At 42.8% G+C, this 18388-nt stretch overlaps 1 protein-coding gene and 1 non-coding gene across 3 annotated transcripts in view; both read left to right on the top strand.

Moving 5' to 3' along the window:
- The window catches only part of LOC137232774 (OTU domain-containing protein 7A), a 389090-nt gene that overhangs the window by 149424 nt on the left and 221278 nt on the right, over positions 1-18388 (top strand). The gene's annotated exons all lie outside the window — the stretch shown is intronic.
- Positions 16849-16952, top strand: LOC137207284 (U6 spliceosomal RNA). Its single transcript, XR_010935016.1, has one exon. It is a non-coding gene; the product is annotated as a U6 spliceosomal RNA (small nuclear RNA).

The following is an 18388-nucleotide window of genomic DNA, read 5'->3' as shown; positions in this document are numbered from 1 at the left end:
AGCGCAGTTCTGCTCACCAAAGATCTGGCTCAGTTGTCTTCCCATGCAAATATCCAATGAATTGCTCCCGCTGAGAAAAATAAAGTCCCCTCAGCCTGAAGGTCAGGGATTCTGTGTGATTCCAGTCACCTTGTAAGAGCCAGATACAGCTTCCCTGAGTCTGCAGACCCGTGGACTAAAGAGACAAGTTAGCTGACACCACACAGCTACACATGCAACTAAACACACACACACACCTTCAACCACACAAACATTCACACGACCATACACACAGCACATACAACCCACACACACATAAGCATGCACACACATTGAAACACACACACATGCAGCTACTAACACGGTCACACACACTCAACCACAGAACACATACAAAACCACACACACAACTACTAACACAATCATACACCCCTCACACACACAACATATCCACACACACTGAACCACACAACCACACACAGTCACACGACACACACCACACACATAGCCCCCCCCACATACATAACCCACACATACATAACTCACACACACACTCACATGTATAGAACCACACACATACACAAAACCACACTCACACAACTACTAACACAATCATACACCTCTCACACACAAACATATCCACACACACAACCACACAGCTGCACACACAACTATGCACACGCTAAACCACACACAGTCACACACACCACACACAGTCCCCTGACAGCCCCACACGTTCACAACCCCCGTACACACAAGCACACACCACACATACAATCACATGTACAGACACACACACAACCACACAATCGCACACAGAACTACACACACATTCAACTTACTCTCAGTTCCTTGAAGCCCTCGCCTGCCCCACCACGGCTCCCACTACCCATTCCTTTTGTCCTTAGGGCTGCATCAAAGGCATCTTTGTGTGTGTGTGTGATAAACGTGACATTTTAAATCAGGGCTGAAAAGATGCACCACTTAACTGTGTGGGAACACATGGCCATCCAAGTGGAAGCAACTGCCTCGCTCAGTCTCTTACCACTTACAGACGTTAATTCCAGATGCGTTAGCATGGGAGCATTTGGGGGAAATAACTACAAGAACTATTCAAAGGAAATACCAGAGAATAGCATTTACTTGGGGGAAGAGTAGTCTAAGCAAGTCACACAGCTCACCAAGCTCACAAGCCATTCAAGAGATATAGCAGATTTCATTTCATTAAATTTTCAACTTCTGTAGATGAAAGTCATCATAAAAAATGAAAAGACAAACCAATCACGGGAAAGTAATTAAAAGCTGAATATCCATGATCCACAAAGAGTGCCTCAAATCAATAAGAAAATTAAACAAGTAAAATTAATCAGAGCATATACAGAAGAGATTCACAGAAGAAATACAAATGGTCCATATACCAGTGAAAAGTTCATCAGTTCCATGAGTAATCATGGAAATGCAAATGAAGGAAATAAAGAAAAGCAAAAACAAAGTCTGAGGTACCACGTTTTGTTCACCAGGTTGGCAAATATTTAAAAGAGTAAAGACACTCAGTCTTGGTGTGGGTGCCGGGGGCCAAGCCTTCACGTGGTTAGTGGGTGGTGGTATATAAACGGGGCTGTGATTCATGATGGGTAATTTATCTGTCTAAATATCTATCTAAATGTAACATCTAATTCCATTTTGACCCAGCAAGCCCACTTACAGGAATTTTTCCTCCAGCCGTTTCTGCCCATGCAGGCAAAGGTAGCTAGACAAGGCCCTGATCCTTGCCTCTTTTCCCACTCGCTCTTGTTCTCCCGCATCCTTTGTCTTCCATTTACCCATCACCCTCCCGACTTCTCCCCCCACAGGCCTGCCTCCCATGGTAGGCTTCACTGTCCTGATAGGTGCTGAGGTGCTTCTGGGAACCACTGACCACCAACATCTTCCCTGCCCTCTTTCCAACCACTCTGCTGTCAAGGGGCACAGGGATTGGAGTCACAGCTACCAGGACAGTCAGGCGAGGCATCCAGAACTTTCCTTTTTGACAGCCAGTTGAAAGCCCTGGGTCCTGTAAGATGAGGCGTGGACAAGGTCCTGCTGGGGTCCTTTTGCCCGAGCATCCTGCAGCCCCAGTGTTGCCCCCCAGCAGCCTGGCACCAGCAATGCTGGCGGCCCCTGACACGCTCTTGACTGATCTCCTCTGCAGTCAGGAGTGGACCCCAGTACAGGAAGAGTTTTGTTTTTGCCCCACATAATTGATTTTATTTTTACATGATCACATGCAATTTAAGTGATTAAGAAATAATAATAGGGCTTCCCTGGTGGCGCAGTGGTTGAGAGTCCGCCTGCCGATGCAGGGGACACGGGTTCGTGCCCCGGTCTGGGAGGATCCCACATGCCGCGGAGCTGCTGGGCCTGTGAGCCATGGCCACTGGGCCTGCGCGTCCGGAGCCTGTGCTCCGCAACGGGAGAGGCCACAACAGTGAGAGGCCCGCGTACCGCAAAAATAATAATAATAATAATAATAACCACAAGGAATGACAAGGAACAGGTTCTGAGAAGACTATAATTCTCTGTAGCACAGTTTAACTCTCTGGTGTCCTCGTGCTCCCTGGCTGGTGGCAGCTGGGCCAGTTCTGGTCACTCTCCCTGGGCCACAGCTGCCCCCTTTGCAGGCTGCCTTCAAGCCGGCATTCCCACACCTTGTCCCACCATGGCCTTCAGGGCCACCGCTCCGTGCAGACTGTCACTCCGTGCCACGTGGCTATGCGTTTGCTAAGTTGAAAGTGCATTCATTCAGAAGCAGGTCTGCGTGCCTGCAATTTCCATCCAGGGAGCACTTTGGGGGCCAGCTAGTGGACATCCAGGAGGAGCTGCCCGTGTTCCAGGAAATCCAGGAACATCCTCCAAGAAACCTTGGGTAACAGCCACAGGATACACACTCATTGTGGGGCCCAGGACAGCCCAGATTTTCTCAAAATGGGAGTTATGTCAGCCTCAGAAACGTCACAGCCGTTTCGGGGTTGCTGAAATAGAAGCGACTCATGGTGTTTTTGGTGCCACCCTCTCCCTGCCCATCAGACTCCACCTCCACACCCTCCCCCGCTTCCTGTCGGGTGGTTCTGGGTGAAGCACTTTCTCCCCTCCCTCTGTTGATCTCAGAGGGACTGCAGGGCATTTTGCAGCCCCATGGCACGTCTGGGCTCAATGCCCAGCATCCGTGCAAGGGACCATGAGGTTTTGCCACAGGCTGAGGCCAGCCTCTGTGCTGGTGGAACTTCCCTTCATCTACCATTTACACATGCGATCCCACCTCTTCTCAGTTATCTATTCATTCACTCAGTCAGCTGGTCAACAGATTTTTGCTTAGCACCTCCTTCAAGTCAGATGCTGTACTAGGAATGGGGAATCTGATGACAAAGACACAGGTCCTAATCTCAGGGAGCCTTGGCGTCAATGCGGAGGCTGATGGGCAGAGCGTTTGCCTTCAACTCGGGACACGGGCAAGCTGTGTACAGCAGCTGTCACTGGGCTTTGTGACTTCTCAATGGCCTCCGTTAATTTAAGGGAGAATTTTAATTGTATGGGTAGAAAATGGAAACTAAGTAATGATCACAAGGATAGAAAAATCATTAGTTTGTTGGACAGAGTAATTAATGTCTTTCCCAAATGATGCTGGAGAAAATGAGTTAGGTTTTTTTAATCGATTTCAACTTTTGTTCTTGAAAAATGCTGTAAAAGGCTAACGGTGGCTGAAGACTGTGAGGCAGGAGAGTATGAAAGGGATATTGATGGAACGGGAACACCAGAGTGGAAGGAGCAGCCTGAGGCCACTTACTTTGCACAGGACAGAATTCGAAGCCTAAAGGCTCCACGTTCTTAGAAAACATGCAGGTGAAGGAGCATCGCCTTTGACTTTGCCAGAACTTAATGATATTGTTCTAGCACTTTCTCTCCCGTTGTAAAACCATCTCATTTTGTACTGTCATGTTGCATCCTGAGTATCTCAAGAGAACACACAGGCACATACACACACGTGAGCATGCATACGCCACACACACTGATTATATAGAAACAAATAGCGACTTTATTGGATGTGATACAGATGGAACTTACTTTAAAATGTGGGTGAATCACCCGACTCCCTGTCTGCAAGTGTCTTGTCAGTAACTTTAAACACTTCCAAAATTCCTTCTCTGTTTTAGAATGTTTAATTAATCTACCATTAATATTATTACCATTTACATTTTTATTAAGCCTTTACAGGGAGCAGATACATTTCTTAATTAGTCTCTGGGTACAAAATGTTTTAGCATTTAAACTTAAAAGCAAAAAAGAACAAATCAGTCTGATTGTTTCTAACCTGATGCTGTTGGATTTCCTTTGCTTAGAGACGAACAATCCATTGACAGTTTTCCAAACTGACTTAAGAGTGAAGAACAGCCTAAGGCCACCAGTTTTTCTTTCTATGTAGAAAACGTGCCATAGATTTTCCATGATAGGATACACTAGACATCCTGAAAACTGCTCCTCTAGATAGAAGAGCTGAAGAACAAATAAGAAACATCCTTGGAAATATAGAACTCATTGCATTTCAATTTGATTTTTAAAATATGTATTGTGTACCTGTTTTGTGCCAGGCACTGTGTATTAATGAATAGACAAACAAACTCCATGTCCTCGTGGAAATTACATTTGAATGAGAGCAGTAGACAATAAATACAACATGTATGTGTGCAATATATGTGATCAAGGCTGCAGAGAACAAATAAAGCAGAGAAGGGGGATTTGAAGCAGTGAGGACCCACAATGAACATTTAGGGAAGGAGGTCTGGGAAGGCTTCACCAAGAGCTGATTGTGAAGATCTGGAGGAGGAGAGGAGGGAGCCGGGAGGCTTGAGGTCGGGATGTCCAGGAAGAGGGGAGATGGGCAAGGCCTGCAGCTGGTGAGTGCTGGCATTTTCAGGGAACAGCCAGGAGGGGATGGGAGGGGAGAGACTGGGGGGACGGGGTGGAAGCAGAGGGGACCAGAGGGGAGCGCCATGTCATTCAAAACATTGCCAGGCGTGGTAGGACTTTGGCTTTTCCTCTGAGTAAGATGGGATGAGGGTCCTGGTCAGGGGGACTTGATCCAACTTAGGTTTAACAGGATCCCTGTGGCTGCTATGTTGAAACTAGATGTGTGTGTTTCGGGGCAGGGAGATTGTCTATCAGGAGGCGGTAAGGAAGGTATTCGAGCTCCATCAGAGCATGTGTCCCTTCTTGCCCACAACACCTTCTGCTGGTGCTAATGCTGGTGTGTTTGCAAGTTTGCTAGCCCTTCCTTCCAGCCATGTCCGTTTCTGTGAAGGTCCTACCCACTGTCACTTCCTGCATCATATCATCCTGTATCATTGCTACTGCATCTCAACAACATGATCTCCTTTTAGACCACAGAATAAAGGTGTTAATACAGACTGCATTATTGAAATAATTAAGCAATATTTAAAAAATTGGTAGGTCAGAATAATTGCCAGTAAACCTTTCTAAGCCTTTTTCTCTGGTTGCTTCTTTGAGTTTCTGACTAAAAAAAAAGATGATTGTTTTCATTTTCATAATTTTTTTTTACAATTATGTAACTTCTTTACAAACCAGTATGAACCAAAATAATGTAATGGAGTCTCACTCCACCACTAAAACGTAGGCAGTGTCTGTGTCTTAGTGTACCCTCTGTGTGCAACACGCTGCTGAATTAGGAGGGACTCAATATAATTTTGTTGAATGAAAATATCAATAGTTACGTATTCTTCAAGAAAGAGTCACTTTAGATTTTAACAAAAGGGGAAAGTGCTCAGATATAAAGCAGAGGAATGTATTGAATGGTTAGTTCCCTTTTTAATTTTCATTTATTTCTTCAGCATGCTTTTACTGAGTAGCTATTACATGCCCTGAACTTTGCTAGGTCCTGGGGATTCAAAGCAGGCAAGTTCCCAGAACTTAAATTCTCCAGAGAGAGCATACACAGGATGGATGGACAGATGGACAGGTGGATGGATGGATGGATGGATGGGCAATGTTATTACAGATTATGATAGTGCTACAGAAGAAGTAATTGGTCCTGCAATAAAATGAGGGGGAGGGTAGTTTAGACAGGGGAGTCAAAGAAGTCTTCTCAGCAGGAGTGAAATTGAAGCAGACACTTGGAATAAAGGGAGGAGGAGGGGAAGCGCTGTGAAAGCTCTTCTGACAAAGTCAATCACAAGTGCAAGAAGGGGTGAAGAAATCAACTGGCTTGTTTGGGGATGGATGGGAGGCTCAGCCTGAAGTGCTGACCTAGGAGAGCCTGGAGCCAGGTGAGCCTGCAGAGGTGGGCATGGCCACAAGTTGCAGAACCAAAAGAAACAATGAAGGCTTAAAAGTTTGTGTTTTATTTTAGTGCAGTACTGATAGGATTCAGGCAGAGAAAGCCATGACATAAATTCATCTTTTCAAGTTCTTTCTGGCTGTGTGGAGAAGGGATTGGAGGAAGGGGCCGACTGGTTTGCTGATGTGATTAAAAGCATTCAAACCGAGTGAAACGATCAATAGCATACTAGCAAATGTCCAGCTACATGCCAGTAAGGCTGTTTTTCAAAAACGTGTGCAGACAAAAGTTGGAGAAGCCCTTCGTCAGCCTATTTATTAACTTTACGTAGAGTTCTTTTATGGTCCATAGATCCTTATTGCCCATCCTCTTTATTGAAGTGTAATACACCTACAGAAAAACTCACATCAGAATGAGTTACAATATGCAAATATCGCCTCATAATCACCTCTCAGACCAAAGAATAGAGCATTATCTGCAGCCATTCTGCCCCCTTGTGTTTTTTCCTCACCCTGCTTCCTTTTTCCTATACCCACTCTCTCCACTGTCCTGACCTCTAACCTGTAGATTACTTTTGCTTATTTTTAAACTTCATGTGATGAGTCAAATAGTATGTCTGTTGTGTGTACCACTGGGTCATTCGTTCATACTCTGCTGCTAACATGCTATTTGTCCATGTGTGAATATACACCCATTTACCCATCGTTTATCATTGGGGTTGCTTCTAGTTCTCTATGAGTAATGCTGCTGTGGAAATACCTTCCCTATGTTTTGGTATACACGTATACATCTTCGTTGGAAATATACCAAGATCTGAAATTGCTGGTCATACTGTATATGTATGATATACAGTATGTATATATATTGTATACGAATGATCAGCTTTTGGTAGATCCTGCTGTTGCAGGAGAGGGAGATGTCACATCCTGGGACCTGCAGGAGTCCTTATGACCACCAGGTTCTTGGCTTCACGCAGGAAAGAGTGAGCCAGAGCAAAGGGAAAGCAAGTTGATTTATAGAGATACACACTCCATAGGCAGAATGCAGACTGTCTCAGAAAGTGAGAGCGGCCCCAGGGCATGGGGTTGTAGGTTTTTAGGGGTTAAGTAATTTCATAGGGTAACAAGTAGGAGGAATATTCTTGCTATTTTGGGGTAGGGTGGGGATTTCCCAGGAGTTGAGCCACTGCCTAGTTTTTGCCTTCTATGGTCCTCCTCGGAACTGTCATGGCTTTAAGGGGGAGTGATTTTTAGTATTACATTGAAGGTATAATGAGCTAAAGGTCAATGGCTGGACTCTTCTCAAAGCCGCCTTGGTTTCAGCTGGTTCCAGCCTAGCGCATCCCAACAGCTGCGCCCCTTCTTCATTATCTAGTGTTTGTGTCCTGCCCCTTTTCCTCCTGTCTCACTGCTAAGTAATTTTCCAAAGTTGTTGAACCGATTACACTTTCATCAGCCCCATAGGAGGGCTCCAGTTGCTTCACATCTTCATCAATGGTATTTTCTGTTTTACTAATTTTAGTCATCAGTGGTATCTAATTGCAATTTTAATTTATCTGATAACTCATGAGGTTGAGCAAATTGTCATTGATTCTTAGCCATTCAGATGTCCTCTTGTAAAGTGTATGTTCAGGTATCTTTTCATTTTTCTATTGCATTTAACTATTTCTTATTAACTTCTTCTGTATATTTTCTGAATACCAGCCCTTTCTTGATTATATGGACTTCAATGATCTTTTCTCTCTGTGTAGTTTGCCTTTTTACCCTCTTAATAATGTTTTTGAGCAAAAAGAAGTTCTTAATGTTATGTGTCTGTTGTATCACTTTTTTTTAATAGTTGGTAGTTTGGCATCCTGTTTCAGAAATCTTTGCCCATCCTAAATTTAGGAAGGTGTCCTATACTACTTTCTAGAAGTTTTATTGTTTTACCCTTTGCATTCAGAAATACTATCAATGTGGACTTGGTTTTTCTGTATGCTGTGAAATAGGGATCAAGATACATGTGCTCATATGGCCATCCCATTGACCCAGCACTTTTCCTGTGGAAACAAATCTCTCAAATACTCTATTATGCCATTTCAGTCAAGTATGACCTCCTTTGTAAAGCCACCTGTAACAGGATGTCAATATTTAAGTTTAGACACAGGTGTGGAAGTGTGGCAGCTACTGCATCCCAAAGTGAGGCGCCGGGCCAAGGTTCACAAGCTGGGAAGGAAATGAGCTAGAATCACTCCCTTGGTTTTTGGACTTCTCAGGCTGATCAGGGATCCAAGGAAGGAACCAGGTGTGGGAGAAGGGGTTCTGTGATGAGAAGTGTTTGCAAAGGCCATTAGAATGCAGGTGTCAGCCCCTTTGTCTAATGGGGGAATGAGGAAGTGCCTGCCTTTCACTCAAGGCCCTTAGGCTGAAGATCAGTGGGGACATTGGAGAACAAGGTGCCATCTCTTGGTTGGCAGCAGAGTGGACCAGGGTCTGGGCCTCACCTGAGCATCTATGGGGTGAGGAAAGAGATCAACCCACCTTCCTGGAGGCTGTGTTGGTCGCACTGGGCCCTTTTATTGGGGCCACTTGGAGGGGCGGAAGCACCCCAACAACAAGAAGCCAGAGATGTACGTCAGATTCCTAAGATAGCTGAAGTTGCTACACGCTACCATTAGAGCAGGCATGTGGCAACTTATGTCAAGGAAACTGCAAGTGACCCCATGTTGGGAATCTCCGAGGAACAAATAAAAACGCCCACAAGGGCAAGTGAGCCTTCAACATCTGCCAGGCCTGGGGCACAGGATAGGGTGTGCAGTACCCTCCTTCTGCCTCTAAACAGCAAAAGATGCCAGGCCTGGCCCCTTAACAGCAGGTGGGAGCCCCAACCATGGGCCAGAGGGGAAGGCTGACCTTAAATGCATCCTGAGAGATTAACACCAGGAGAACAGAGGACAGTCCATTTGTGATTCAGGTTGTGTTTGTAAATCAGGGGGTGAGGGGGTAGCCAGTTTCTCACCCAGTGGAAGGAACACCCCTTCTGAGTTCCCCCAACTGAATATATTTAAAGAGGCCAGACGGAGGTAAGAATTAAGTTGTATTTTGATTATATCCCCCAAGTCATGCTCATTCAGTTTCCTGGAGTGTTTACCTGGGCAGGTAGCTAGCTCCCTAATCAGCACTGCCTGAGGCCAAGGTGCCTGAGTACAGGGCCTGTCACACCTGTGTGGCACGGGCCTCCTGTAAACCCACAAGAGCCTTCAGGGCAGGACCCCACCTTGTGCCCTGGGGCAGAGCTGTGCTCTTTGCTGCACAGTTGCTTGCATTTGTAGGTGCTCAAGCAACCTTTGCCAAAGAAGTGGATAGAGAAACAGTAACCAGCTGCTGAGGGAGGGAGGAAAAATCCTCTTTCAGGCCGCTGTCCTGGTATGTGAATTCCCAGCCACTCACAACTTACCCACAGGGAGAGCCTTAAAGAATGCAAGTGGTGCATCTTAATCGGAGATGACACAAACAAAATGCATTATTTATCCTTTATTTCTAGTTACCTCAAATGTGCATTATGTTCCTGGAACCTCAGTGCAAACCATGGGATCAGCTCTCAAACTTAAAACCAGGGGCATTTTGCATGTTTGCTAGGGAGCAAAATATCTTGCTCTAAGAAGCATTAAGGAGGTAAAGCATTTCTCATTCTTGAGTTTGTTCTTTCCCCTTTTTCAAAACTCTGAAGGTTTTACAGATATCATCGTGCAATTTAGAATTTATTCCCCCTGGAGAGTCAGGTGGCTTCAAGGTGATTTATATCAAGTGAGGTTTAAAGAATTATGGAGAGTGGTGATAAGAATTAAGGTAAGGGGAACAGTATGGAAGTTCCTTTAAAAACTAAAAATAGAGCTACCATATGATCCTGGAACCCAACTCCTGGGCATATGTCCAGAGAAAACTCTAATTTTAAAAAATACATGCATAGTTCACTGCAGCACTGTTTACAATAGTCAGGACATGGAAGCAACCTAAATGTCCATTGACAGATGAATAGATGAAGAAGATGTGGTGTATATATATATATATATATATATATATACACACACATACATACATACAATGGAATTACTCAGCCATAAAAAAGACTGAAGTAATGCCATTTGCAGCAACATGGATGGACCTAGAGATTATCATACTAAGTGAAATAAGTCAGAGAAAGACAAATATCATATGATATCACTTATATGTGGAATCTAAAATATGACACAGCTGAACTTATCTATGAAACAGAAACTCACAGACATAGAAAACAAATTTATGGTTACCAAAGGGGAAAGGGAGGTGGAGGTAGGGATAAATTAGGAGGTTGGGATTAACATATACACACTACTCCATATAAAATAGGTAACCAACAAGGACCTACTGTATAGCACAGGAAACTATAGTCAATATTTTGTAATAACCTCTAAGGGAAAATAATCTAAAAAGCAGTATATATATATTGGGTGGGCCAAATTTGGTTTTTTCCAGAAGATGGCTCTAGTAGCACTTAGTTGTCTTTAACTTCATTCAAAACAATTTTGTTAGATTACATGCGACAGCTGTCATATCAGCGTGCATTTAAAAAAAATCAAAATTGTTGAATTTTTGTGTAGACATTTTAATATTGAAGATGGAAGGAAAAAGCAACATTTTCAGCATACTATGCTTTATTATTTCAAGAAAGGTAAAAACACAACTGAAGTGCACAAAAAGATTTGTGCAGCATATGGAGAAGGTGCTGTGACTGATCGAACGTGTCAAAAGTGGTTTGCGAAGTTTTGTACTGGAGATTTCTCACTGGACAGTGCTCCACAGTTGGGTAGACCAGTTGATAGTGATCAAATCAAAACAATAATTGAGAACAATCAATGTTATACCACGTGGGAGATAGCCAACATACTCAAAATATCCAGATCAAATGTTGAAAATCATTTGCACCAGCTTAGTTATGTGAATCGCTTTAATGTTTGGGTTCCACGTAAGTTAGGCGAAAAAAACCTTCTTGACTATATTTCCACATGCAATTCTCTACTGAAACATAATGAAAACGTTTTGGTTTTAAAACAAATTGTGATGGGCGATGAAAAGTTGACACTGTACAATAATGTGTAACGGAAGAAATCATGGGGCAAGCGAAATGAACCACCACCAACCACACCAAAGGCTGGTCTTCATCCAAAGAAGGTGATGTTGTGTATATGGTGGGATTGGAAGGGAGTCCTCTATTATGAGCTCCTTCTGGAAAACCAAACCATTAATTCCAACAAGTACTGCTCCCAGTCAGACCAACTGAAAGCAGCACTCGACAAAAAGCATCCAGGATTAGTCAATAGAAAACCCATAATCTTCCATCAGGATAACACAAGACCACATGTTTCTTTGATGACCTGGCAAAAACTGTTATATCTTGGCTGGGAAGTTCTGATTCATCCACCTTATTCACCAGACATTGCACCTTCGGATTTCCATTTATTTCGGTCTTTATAAAATTCTCTTAATGGAAAAAAATTTCAATTCCCTGGACGACTGTAAAAGGCACCCGGAACAGTTTTTTGCTCAAAAAGATAAAAAGTTTGGGGAAGATGGAATAATGAGGCTGCCTGGAAAATGGGAGAAGGTAGTGGAACAAAAGGGTGACTACGTTGTTCAATAAAGTTCTCGGTGAAAATAAAAAATGTGTCTTTTATTTTTACTTAAAAAACCAAAGGCACTTTTTGGTCCACCCAATTTATATGTATATATAACTGAACTGCTGTGCTGTATACCCAATACTAACAACGATACTATACTGTCAACTATAGTTGATATTGTAAATCAACTATACTTCAATAAAAAATTAAATAAATAAATAAAATAGAAAGAAAGGATTAAGGTAAGGCGAGAGAGAGAGGGAAAGAAAGGAAGGAAAACAATTTTGAGCAGGGATTTAGGACCAGGTGATGTGGTTTAAAGCACAGGGAAAAAAGTGAGATGCTGGGACCCAACATATTATAGCCAGAAGCACTGGCTGCTGCCCTGGGGAGCTGCTCCGTGGGAGTGGAGGGAAAGCAATGACATCACTCTGGGCTACACCCTGATGTAGTAACTGAGAGCCTGCCGCCCACTTCACTTCCCCTTTAAGTCCAGGGCCTGCTGGATAATCTGCCTTCTTCATCCTTCACACCTTTTTAGGTTGGAATGCTTCCCATTACTGGTTTGGGAAATCAAGCTTTCATCAGCTCACAAACCAATCAGTTAACAAGGTTTAGCATAAGGCTCATTCCCTCACTGCCCTTTCTCGTTCTGTTTTGGTCACAGTAACACTCCCCTCCTGTGTGTGCCCTTGACTAAACTACAATCAGAATGGGAAGAAACTCAGTGCCCCCAGACTCTGACCTAGACCTCTGTTGACTAGGAAAAAAATGCACAAGCTAAAAGTTGAGAATTATGTTTTATTTGGTGAACAGAACTGAGGACTAAAGCCTGGGCGGCAGCCTCTCAGGTAGCTCTGAGCGACGTCTCGTCTCTGAAGAGGGAAGGGGGGAGCCAGGACATACAGGAGTTCTTGCAACAAAGACCAGGTGGTCAGAACATCAGAAGATTACTGTTAATTAAAGAAAACCAGACATCTCAAGTTAAGGAATTCAGCACTTTTCCGTATATGGGAAGATGCCAGAGTCTGGGCTCACTGAAATCATTCCTTTGATATGCACCTCAGCTCCCTGGGGCCAGTATCCTGTGTTTTCTCATCCTGAGTCCCCTCAGGGTGCACCATCAGGGGTGGCTGCAGTGACTGACTGCTTGATGGCGGGCATCCTGTTTCCATCCTAAGTTCCCTCAGGGCTCACAACCCCGGGGAGGCTGTAATGTGATGGCTTGACGGCTGCAACATCCTCTGTTTCCTGATATGGCAGGCAACATTTTTCCTTTCACACCTCGCTTAACCACCCCTGTTGCTGCCCAGGGTCTCTCACCCTGCATGTGGGCTTCATTCCCTGGGACAGGCTGCTGACTTCCTTCGCACTCTGTAAACCAAGCTGGGAGTTGGTTCCATCTCTCTCAGTATTCTAAAGGGTCCCCTTTAACTCAGGATTTGATGAAGCAACCCAAAAGTCTTGTTGTGAAGAATGGAGCCACATGGTATAGAAAGGGAGGTTGAGTATGTGAAGTTTAACAGTCATAACCTCAAGGACAAATGATTGGGTTGGCCAAGAAGTTTGTTCGGGTTTTTCCTAAGATCTTATGGAAAAACCCAAATGAACTTCTTGGCCAATCCAATACTTTAAAATATAGTGAATTAATAGATAATTTGAGGCATAGTAAAGCAACAGGTCAGGAGATGACTGCCATTGGAAAGATAGTTTGTGACTCAGAGTTACCTGGAGGAGGGGGCACGCCACAGCACAGGGGGCCACAGGGGGAAGCACCAGGAAGTCAGAAGGCAGAGGGAGTGAGGAGAAAATGTGGGCAAGAGCCATTACTGTGGTTTCCATGGGAAGGACCAGGCCAGGCAGGGTAAGCAGGCTTAGGATTGGCTGGTCTGAATAGTTTCAGTAGGTTCGGGGCCCTAGGGGGTGTCCCTAGTTATCGGGTTCCTGGCCCTGGGGTGATTAGGGCAGCAGGGACAGTGGCCTGGAGTGTGAAACCCCAGCAGAGTCTGTAGCTGGGGATGTGGGCTCTGAATTTGTTTGTTTGTATAGGAAGGGACTTTTTTGAGGATGGGTTCTTTACCATCTCTAGGAATTGGCCCTGGGTGGCCCTCCAGGATCAGCAAGGCCCCAAGTTGCCAGAGCATCAAATATAGGTAATAAAAGATGGTTCATCCACAAATGCAGCTCCTTTGCAGTGCCAGCTCATTTGGGGGTGGTGGGAGTGAAGCCAAATCCAGCCTCTGTACCCCAACACCAAATTAAATCTTGGAGACAGAGTTTTGGGTGGAGTAGAAAATAATAGCTTTATTGCTTTGCCAGGCAAAGGGGGCCACAGAGGGCTAATGCCCTCAAAACTGTGTGTCCTGACCTGGAGGGGGTAGTGAGAAGTTTTATAGTAATGGTTCAAAGAGGGCGTGATCAGCTCATGGACATTCTTCTGATTGGTTGGTGGGGAGATCAACCTTCTGGTTCCAACCAGTCTGGTGTCTATGTGCTTGTGGGCAGCATACAGTTAACTTCCACCTGGAGGGGGTTTCAGTATCTGCAAAACAGCTCAAAGATATTGTTATGTATATCCCTTGAGGGGAAACCAGGACCCTACCCCAAGGCTGCACTATTGTTTCTGGATTGATACTCCCTTGTCTCTGCATCCCCTCTCTTCCCTGATTAGCAACTGTTTGAACCTGCCTCTTGGAACTCAGAGAAGGTCATGGAGGCTGAATGAAGCCTATTTCCTGTAATCAAGAAATGGGGGACACAGAAAGGCTTTTGTGCCCAGGAGCCCCACAGGGTCCTGCTTGGTTTTGGGGGAAGTGCAGTACTGACCGGACATGTGGTCCCGTGATCATGGTGACCCCTTCTTCTCAAAGGAGATGGAATCGCTGAGGTGGGGTACCTCTGCCCTGCTGGCTACACCCTTCTGTACTGGAGTGTTGGCCACCCGCTGGCCCTCTCCTGTATGTCACACGTCTCCAGAGGAGCTCCTGGCAGCTTAACCCTGCCTGGCACTGCACTACCATAGGAAACTCACTTAAAAGGCATTGTGGAACCCGTGATTTGGGCACTGAGAACCTCCAAGGACAGCCTGTCCACTCCACCCAGCAGTCCTCCGGAGCAGATGCCATAACTGCAAAGATAGGCTCAAGTTCAAATTTAAGTGCTTCAAGTAGGTACGGCTGACTCTTCCTGTCCCTATTGGTGATGCCCTGGTGCAGGCAGTGCTGAAAGTTTGGTTTGAATCCCTTCCCCTCTCTGTTCAGCAACAGGGAAGGTCCCATGTCTGCACACCTTGACCTTGGTCCCTTTTGGGTGTCCCTCTCTGTGGTCTTCTCTGGATTACACCCACAAACCTCTCTGGGCACAGGGCCTGGGTGTTGCTGTTTAATCATCTTGAGCCCCATTTACATACTGGCTGCAGTAGCAGTGATGGTTCTAAACATAAAAGCCTTTATTTTACTTTTTTATTTTTTCATTAATTAGCTCTAATTGTTGGCTTTTTCAATTTAATTTTTATTTTGTATTGGAGTATAGCTGATTTCCAATGTTGTGTTAGTTTCAGGTGTATAGCAAGTGATTCAGTTATACATATATCCATTGTGTTTTTTGGATTCTTGTCCCATATAGGTTATTACAGAATATTGAGTAGAGTTCCCTGTGCTCTACAGTAGGTCCTTGTTAGTTATTTTATGTATAATAGTGTGGCTATGTTAATCCCAAACTCCTAATTTGTCCCTCCCCGCCCGCCCCCTTCCCGTTTGGTAACCATACATTTGTTTTCTAAGTCTGTGAGTCTGTTTCTGTTTTGTAAATAAGTTCATTTTTGTCATATTTTAGATTCCACATATAAGTGATATAGATATTTGTCTTTCTGTGTCTGACTTACTTCACTTAGTATGATAATCTCTAGGTCCATCCATGTTGCTGCAAGTGGCATTATTTCATTCTTCTTAATGGCTGAGCAATATTCCATTGTATATATGTACCACCTCTCCTTTATCCATTCATCTGTCAATGGACATTTAGGTTGCTTCCATGTCTTGGCTGTTGTAAATAGTGCCACAGTGAACACTGGGGTGCGTGTATCTTTTCAAATTATGGTTTTCTCTGGATATATGCCCAGGAGTGGGATTGCTGGGTCATATGGTAGCTCTATTTTTAGTTTTTTAAGGAACCTCCACACTGTTCTCCATAGTGGCTGTATCAATTTACATTCCCACCAACAGTGCAAGAAGGTTCCCTTTTCTCCACACCCTCTCTGGCATTTATTGTTTGTAGACTTTTTGATGATGGCCATTCTGACTACTGTGAAGTGATACCTCATTGTAGTTTTGATTTGCATTTCTCTAATAATTAGCAGTATTGAGCATCTATTCATGTGCTTTTTGGCCATCTGTTCGTCTTCTTTGGAGCCCTTCTTTATATCTAGTCTCTTCAGGGCTTTAGCCCATGCTCCAACTGTAATGTTTTTCTTATAGTGTTGAATTATGAGAGTTCTTTATATATTCTAGATATGAGTCTTTTGTCAGGTATGTGGTTTACAAGTATTTTCTCCCAGTATTTTCTCTGTAGCTTGTCATTTTATCTTCTTAACATTAAGGGTCTTTCTCAGACCAAAAAGGTTTAAATTTTGATGAAGTCCGATTTATTGATTTTGCTTTTGATGTTGCCAAGCCCCAGGTCCCAATGATTTTTCTCCTATGTCTTCTAAAGATTTTATAGGTTTGTTTTACATATAAATCTATGCTCCATTGACTTAATTTTTGTATAAAATGTGAGGTTGAGGGGTTTTTGCTTATTTTATTGTCTTTTTGCTGATGGATATACAATTTGCAAACATATTCATTTTTTGAAAAGACTCTCCTTCCTCCATTGAATTACTTTTTCACCTTTATCAAAAGTCAGTTGGCCAGCACTCACTTTGGTAGCACTAAAATTGGAGCGATTCAGAGAAAATTACCATGGGCCCTGTGCAAAGATGACATGCAAATTTGTGAAGTATTTCATATTTTTTTTAATGTTACTGAATTGTAAGCTTAAAAACAGTTAAAATGGCAAATTTGGTTATCATTTTATTATTATTTCATTATTAATTTCATTTTTTCTTTTATTTATTAGTTATTTTATTTTTTTATTTTAATTATGGGATAAATTAGGAGTTTGGGATTAACACGTGCACACCACTACATATAAAATAGATAACCGACAAGGACCTATTGTATAGCACGGGGAACTATACTCAATATTGTGTAGAATTGGTATTAATTCTTCTGTAAGTGTGTGGTAGTAACCTTTAAACTTCTTCAGGAACAAAGTGAGCCTGGAGATTTCTCTTTGGGGAGATTTGAAATTACAAATGAAATTTATTTAATAGTTATAGGAATATTCAAATTATCTCCTTCATTTTGAGTAAGTTGTGGTAGCTTGTGCTTTTCAAAGAATTGGTCCATTTCATCTAAGTGACCAAGTTTATGTGTATAGAGTTGTTTTTAATATCCCCTTATTATGCTTTTGGTGTCTGAGAATCTGTAGCAATATTTCATTTCATTCTTGTTATAGGTAATTTATGTCTTCTCTTTTTTGTCAGTCTTGCTAGAGTCTTGCCAATTTTATTGATATTTTCAAAGAACCAGCTTTTTGTTTCATTGATTTCTCTCTATTGTGCTCTTTTCAATTCCATTGACTTCTATTATATTTATTATTTTCTTCCTTTTGCTGGCTGTGGGTTTATTTTGTTAGTTTCGTAAACCAAGAGCTTAGATTAGTAAGTGGAGATTTTTACTCTTTTCTAATGTAAGCATTTAGTGCTGTAAATTTTCCTCTCAGCAGTGTGTTAGCTGTGTCTTACAAATTTTGATATGTTGTATTTTAGTGTTCTTTTAATTCATTTTTTTTAAACTACTCCTCAGACTTCCTCTTTGACCCTGTTGTTCAGTTTTCCAAGTGTTTGGATATTTTCCTTTTATCTTTCTATTATTGACTTCCAATTTTGATTCCATTGTGATTAGAGAACACCTTCTGTATAAGTTCAATTATTTGAATTTTAGTGGTTTCTCTAGGTGTTGCATTATGTATACATAACTTACCACAGTCTACTAGTGTTGATATTTTACCAGCTTGAATGAAATGTAGATACTTTACCACCGTTTAAGTCCCTTTACTGTCTCCTATTTATAATTATTTAAAATATTTCCTCTATATAGAACTTTGAGAAGTACATCAAGCAGTGTTATAATTTTTGCTTTAACTATCAAAAATAATTTAGAAAAGGAGAAGAAAAATTTCATATATCACTCAAATTTTTGTTTTTTCCAATGTTTTTTCCTCCGTTCCTGATGTTCTGAGATCCCTTCTTTTATCATTTCTTCCCATTTTAAGAACTTTCTTAGCCATTCTTTTAAGGTAGGTCTGCTAGTGACAAATTCTCTTAGATTTCCTTCCTCTGATAA

This window comes from Pseudorca crassidens, chromosome 1 (genome assembly GCF_039906515.1).
Source record: "Pseudorca crassidens isolate mPseCra1 chromosome 1, mPseCra1.hap1, whole genome shotgun sequence".
NCBI classification, from domain to species: Eukaryota; Metazoa; Chordata; class Mammalia; order Artiodactyla; family Delphinidae; genus Pseudorca; species Pseudorca crassidens.
The sequence above is the reverse complement of the archived record's forward strand: the minus strand, read 5'-3'. Positions and strand labels throughout refer to the sequence as shown.